We start from the raw sequence: 6,578 nt of genomic DNA, 5'->3' as shown, positions 1-6,578 counted from the left end.
GCCATGCCTTCCCTGTCATTATCCACTCTTGCAGCACAGCTGGCCCTCTGTATCTGCGGGCTCTACATCGATGGATTCAACTGACCGTGGATCGGAAATACCCAGAAAAAAAATTACATCTCTACTCAACACATATGGGCTTTGTTTTTCATCATTATTCCCTAAACTATATAGCATAACTATTTACATAGTATTTACATTGTGTTGGGTATAAGTAATCTAGAGATGATTTAAAGTATACAGCAGGTTAGAAGCAAATGCTAAGCCCTTTTATATAAGGGACTTGAGCATCCGTGGATTTTGGCATCCAAAGGAGATCCTGAAACCACTCCCGCAAGAATACCGAGAGCCAACTGTACTGTCCTAACACCTCGGTGTCCTCCCATCTTCCACAGGGTGCCATCATCCACTTCCTAAAATCTCTTCCATGCATTTTATACTTTCTATCTTGGCTGCAATTCCCCATCTGTTCATGTATGGTGTCCACTTTTCCACTAGATCATCAACATGTTTGTCATAGTTGTTTTAAAGTCCTATTGGATAGTTCCAACATCTGGGCCATGCCTGGGGTTGGTTCTGCCGATTGCTCTGTCTCCTAACAATAGGTTGGGTTTTCTCTTGCCTTTTCCTATAACTTTTGTAGAGAAAAACGGAAGAGATTGGGATGAATGATATTGATGCCTGGAAATGGGCGTGCCTCTTGTCTTGTATGGACATCATATCAGTGTGAGAGTTGGAGTTCATCTGGCCAGTGGTGAGCTGGGCTTGGGTCTTATGGTGGTGGCAGTTACCCTCAGGGGCAAAATCCCCTCCAGCAGTGGCCGCTGTGACCCTGGGCTTTACTTATGTTGACTCTGGGCTGCCAGATGGTTGTTTTTCTTTAAGAGCTTTACTGAAATCACCTACCATACAATTGACCCATTTAAAGCGTTCCATGGTTTTTAATGTAGTCACAGATTTCTGCACCCATCACCACAACCAATTTTAGAACATTTTCATACCCAAAAAGAAACCTCACTACCCTCGCCTGCACCTGCCACTCTCCCGGCCCTACCCAGGCCCTGACAGCCCCTCCACTACTTTCTCTCTGCTTTCTGTCCTCCTCCTTTCATAGAAATGGACTCATATAGCATGCGGCCCCCTGCGCCTGGCATCCTTCACTCAGCACTCTGCTGTCCAGGCTCATCCTGTCTAGGATGCGTCAGTGCTTTGTTCCCCCTAATCGCAGCACAATACTACATTGTGTGAGTGTCTGTGGGGCAAGGGGTTCTACCTGCTCCTGCTCCATCCTCAGCTCTCCTGTCCCTGCTTGGCTGGCCCCAGAGGAGGCCTCCCTCCACGCTCTGGCTTGGCATTCAGTGTTTAACTCCTGGTGGAGGCTGGGGAGATGCCAGGTTCTCCTGGTCCAGTCCTGCTCCTGGTCAGGCCCCCTTAGCCTGGGCCTGAGGCTTTCTCAGTGCCCTAGGGGCACCCTCCAGGCCATCACACTCTGCCTGGCACTATGGGGAGTGGCCTGGCCCTGCAGGAGAGCTCAGATGGGGGAGCATGGCAGCCGCATCTGCACACCTGCCTCTCTCACCAAAGCCTAGTGGAGGCCCCGGGAAAAGAGCTGCTGAGGGTTGGGTTCCCGTGTCTGGGGCTTCCAGGCCCTCTGAATGGTGGGACAAGCATATGCACGTTGCTCTTGGAGCCTGTTAGCATTTGAGCCACTCTCCTTCCCACTTTAGGAGCCAGCTCACCTCTGCTGGGCTTTGCCAAAAGTGGAATAGGTTGCATCTCCTCTCTCCTAGAAAGGCCCTGTCCCTCCTTGGAAGTTAGCTGGAACTCTATGCCCACCAGGCCTGTGCCCACTGCTGTCACCCTATCTGTGGCACTCTGAGACAGCTATTTGGGGCAGGGTCTAGCTCTTTGTATCCTTAGAGCCAAGAACAATGCATGGTATGCAATTGACACTTAATATATGTGTACTGCATGAAAGAGAACTGATAAATTAGTGATTCTTAAACAGGGGTGTACAGCAAGATTTCCGGGGAGTGAACCCCCCACCACATCATCCCCACCCCACCTCACTTGGAAGCACTGTCGGCCTTTGGTTCAAGCCAGGGGGTCCCTGGATCGGGCTCCCCCAGCATGAGTCCCCCACAGAGTGAGCCGCGTGCAAGGCCAAGGAGATTTGCCTCTGTGTTGTAGGCCTCCCTCTGGTCGCCCACCCTGGAACTCTCTGAGCCATGGGCCTGCACCCAGGGATGTGGGCCCCACTGGCCTCCCTGCAGCAGGCCTCACCACCAGCATGTGTGCCCCCACCAGCTCAGGGAGGGTAACCGCTTGGACATATAGAGCCAGATGTTTCCTGTGTTCAAACAGGGCCCCATGGTGCAAACAGGAGTTGCTAAAGATAAGAGGATCAGGTTGAGGGCTGAGGCCAGCTCTCCGATGTGGTCCAAATCAGCAGAGAATTCTGAACGACCCATCAGGAAGTTCTCAATTCAAACCTGGCCTACTAGAGTGACATAAAAGTACATGTTTGTCAAAGCATGAAAATAAAACATATTATTAGTAATATTCCATAAATTTAAACACAGTCATGTGCCCTGTGGGCCCCTATCTGCACACTTACCCTGGGCCCTGCAGATGTAGGGAGGGCCTGCCGTCCACACCCAGCCTCCAGCGAGGGCTGTCTTGCCTGATTCACACACCACCCTCAGTGTTGGGTGCTCTGGGATCCCACGTTACAGATGAAGGTCTCAAGGTGCACTGAGGCCAGTCATATGAACTACTGGCCCGTCATAAAGCACATGACTCTTACAGTCAGGCCCAGCCCAGCAGTCTGACCTGACAGCCCCGCACTTTGCAGCTTCCCAGAGCCCCTTGTACTATGCTGGGTTATCCCTGTCCCAGGCACTCCCTGGGACTCTCTGGAACAGGCTCCTCTCATAGCCATTTGGCCTGTGAGCATGGTTCTCTGGTTGATCAAATATTATTTTTTTAATACTCTATGTGAAATATTATTTTTCTTCAAAAAAAAAATTTTGGCCGGGTGCGGTGGCTCATGCCTGTAATCCTAGCACTTTGGGAGGCTTAGGTGGGCAGATCACGAGGTCAGGAGATCGAGACCATCCTGGCTAACACGGTGAAACCCCGTCTCCACTAAAAATACAAAAAATTAGCCAGGCGTGGTGGCGGGCGCCTGTAGTCCCAGCTACTCGGGAGGCTGAGGCAGGAGAATGGCGTGAACCCGGGAGGCGGAGCTTGCAGTGAGCTGAGATCGCGCCACTGCACTCCAGCCTGGGTGACAGAGCAAGACTCCGTCTAAAAAAAAAAAAAAAAAAAAGGAAATGAACAAGTCAACAGCCAAGTAGGGCGTGTACTTTTGTAGGTAAAACGTCTACCCAGTAGCTGTTTGGGTGACAGTGTTTTTGCTTACCGGCATCCACTTCTGTCCTTTTCCCAAGATCATGAAATGCGTCTCAAAAAAAAAAAAAAATTTTTTTTTAGGCCAGGCACCGTGGCTCACACCTGTAATCCCAGCACTTTGGGAGGCTGAAGCAGGAGGATTACCTGAGGTCAGGAGTTCAAGACCAGCCTGGCCAACATGGTGAAACCCTGCCTCTACTAATAATACAAAAATTAGCTGGGTGTGGTGATGTGCGCCTGTAATTCCAGCTATTCAGGAGGCTGAGGCAAGAGAATCACTTGAACCCAGGAGGCGGAGGTTTCAATGAGCCAAGATTGCACCACTGCACTCCAGCCTGGGCGACAGAGTGAAACTGTGTCTCAAAATAAATAAATGAATATGAAACGCTTCATGAATTTGCATGTCATCTTTGTGCAGGGCCACATAAATCTTCTCTGTATCATTCCAATTCTAGTATACTGCTGCCAAAGCAAGCATGAAATATTATTTTTCAAAAGAATTAGAACCCAAGAGAATACATTTAACTTGACTGCACAAACACAGTCTAGTGTTTAGCAGGTCCCCAGGCCGCCTTTATAAACTTTGACTCCCCCATTTGTAACCAAGACTGCTCAGGCCGACTGACCTAAGAACACCGTGGATCATGGTTACATTCATCCACCCATCGATACTGGCCCCAGTGCCCACTCGCCAGATCAGGAGGACCATGGCTGCCCTTTCCAGGAGAACCTGCAGAGAGTAAATTCTGACAACGCTTCACTGAAGGCGCCAGATAGCAGGAGAGCTTATTCTCAGCCTAACTCAGAACTGACGTCTGCTCGCCTGGCTTGCCGCTGGGAGCCGCAGGTTCCCTTCCCCAGCGAGGCAGTGGGGAGCAGGAAGTGTGTTCCAGTCTTTGAAGTCCACGTGGCAACTCCCAGGGCCCAGAGAGAGTCAACACCGGGGCACCCCAGCCTTCCCAGCCTCCCCATGGCACCCTCCCACTCTCCACTTCTTGTCCCGGCCTCTGCCTCTCCCTGCACAGTTGGCAGGTGAAAATGTCCACTTCTTTCTGGAGAAACTCCATCCTTTATCCGCCAAGAGGAACGTCACATAAAAACACCAGGGTCTGATGTCATTCATTTTTCCAGATTTGGGGGTTTAGTTGAAAATAACACCACTCATGGCCATTACCAGCCTAGTTCAAGAGCCCGATCGGCCCTTCCAGGTCCCCTTCCCCAGGGACTTCTCAGCATTTGGAGAGGACGAGACCCTCCTGTCTTCTTCCTTCATGCAGCCCAGAAAAGGGCGAGAGAGAAAGAAACACTCACCAGCCATCTCCCACAGTCCAGGTGTGTGTAAACACCAGCACTCAAATCTGGGCAGTGAGCCTGGAATCCCCCCTACACATGCATGAAACAGAAGCAGGCGTTCTGAGAAGCAAGACTGTGATCAAAGGCACAGAAGAGACAGGCAAGAGGAGGAGGAAAGTGAGCAGACAGGAGTGCACGGGTAACGTGGCTCACCCAGAGCACCAAGTCATGAACGCCATCACTGCCTTCGACCCAGGTGAGGGGCCTTGTCCTTGCCTGCCCCCTCCCTACAGGGCCACTGGGATGTGCCCACAGCTGCTAGATGGCACCTCAGCTCCCAGACCTCCCCAAACCTACTCCTAGGGCCCCTTCTTCCCGCAGGGTGGCCTGGGATGGCTGTGAGTGGGTGAGGACTGAAGTGTCCACAGGCAGGTACAGGAGACCCATCTTGGTGTGGGACAGAATCGGAGGTGGGGAGAAAGGCGGGTGTTGAAAGTGAGGACTGCAGGCTGAGACCAGCCCCCTCACTTCCATGCCCTGATGCAAATCAACGAGGAGCCCAAGAAGTCTATTGATTTATTTTTTTAATTTTTTTTATTGAGACAGGGTCTCACTCTGTCACCCTGGCTGGAGTGCAGTGACATGATCACAGCTCACTGCAACCTCCACCTCCCAGGTTCAAGCAATCAATCCTCCCACCTCAGACGCTGGAGTAGCTGGGTACAGGCATGTACCACCATGCCTGGCTAATTTTTTAACTTTTTGTAGAGACAGGGGTCTCACTATAATGCCCAGGCTGGTCTTGAGGTCCTGGGCTCAAGCAATCCTCCCATGTCAGCTTTGGGAAGTTTTGGGATTACAGGCGTGAACCACTGTGCCCGGCCTAGCCTGAGAATTCTAAACTGGAACCTGGCTTTCCAGATACCATGGTGTATTTTTTAACGTAGAAGAGAACGTGTCCTCTACGCTTTTTTAAGTTTGGTTTGCGGCTTGTGTGCATTTGGACACACCGCGTCACAAACAGCCTCGCCCAGGAAGAGCGAGGGCCACAGATCGGGAGGGTAGCGGGCCCAGAGCCTGGAGAGCCCCAGGCCGGGCTGACAGGTCAGGGCTTCACCTGCCGGCTCCCAGAAGGGGGTGGCCAACAGACACCGGGGAAGTCAGGGCTGGGATTCAAAGAGAGGCCAAGGCTGCAGAGACTAGGAGCCATTTTAGGAAAAAAACGTGAATTCAGGCTTTGCACAGCAGAACTGTCCCCATGTCCTGGGGAGGCCTTGGTTCATTCTGCGCGGAATCCCTTGTGTCTTGCGGGACCCCGCCTCTGATGGGAGGGAAGGGAGATAAGCTTTGCAGGGGGAAGGTCTCCTCACTCTTCGAGCACCGAGTTTCTCCAGACAAAGCGCACTCCGCGGGCACCAATCCCTGCAGACAGCGCAGAGCGCAGGGCGAGCAGGAGCCCAGAAACCAGCAGGTCGGCTTGTCCCTTGTCAAATCCAAGTGACAACGGACTTCCTGAAGCCACGCTGACACCTACTTTCTGGCTCGATCAGACCCCTGGACTTAAATTCCAGCCCAAGGGCTAGCACTCAAAGGGTGGCTATTTCAGCAAACGACCAAAGCTTCTAAAGTAGGCACATTTCTTTTAAACCACTTGATGGCTGGATTTCTTAGAGAGACTAAAGCTGGAGGAAGGGTTCTTCCAGGGATGGCACAGGCCCTCCGCTCTCGGGCTCCCCACACTAGACTTCGGGCCGGCCGGATTGGTTAAGGTAGCACTCGTTGGAGTCAATAATTAAGCAATGGAAACAAACAGCCTAAATAAGGGTGTTGAGGACTCAGGAGAAGGTGGCTGAGTAATCTCAGGCTCATAG

At 51.9% G+C, this 6,578-nt stretch overlaps 1 non-coding gene across 1 annotated transcript; it reads right to left on the bottom strand.

The window, feature by feature from the left end:
* Positions 1-3,787: 3,787 nt before the first annotated feature.
* On the bottom strand, positions 3,788-3,891 carry LOC112129974 (U6 spliceosomal RNA). Its single transcript, XR_002912304.1, has one exon. It is a non-coding gene; the product is annotated as a U6 spliceosomal RNA (small nuclear RNA).
* Positions 3,892-6,578: the final 2,687 nt, after the last annotated feature.

Source organism: Pongo abelii, chromosome 17 (genome assembly GCF_028885655.2).
Source record: "Pongo abelii isolate AG06213 chromosome 17, NHGRI_mPonAbe1-v2.0_pri, whole genome shotgun sequence".
In the NCBI taxonomy this organism is placed as follows: Eukaryota; Metazoa; Chordata; class Mammalia; order Primates; family Hominidae; genus Pongo; species Pongo abelii.
The sequence above is the reverse complement of the archived record's forward strand: the minus strand, read 5'-3'. Positions and strand labels throughout refer to the sequence as shown.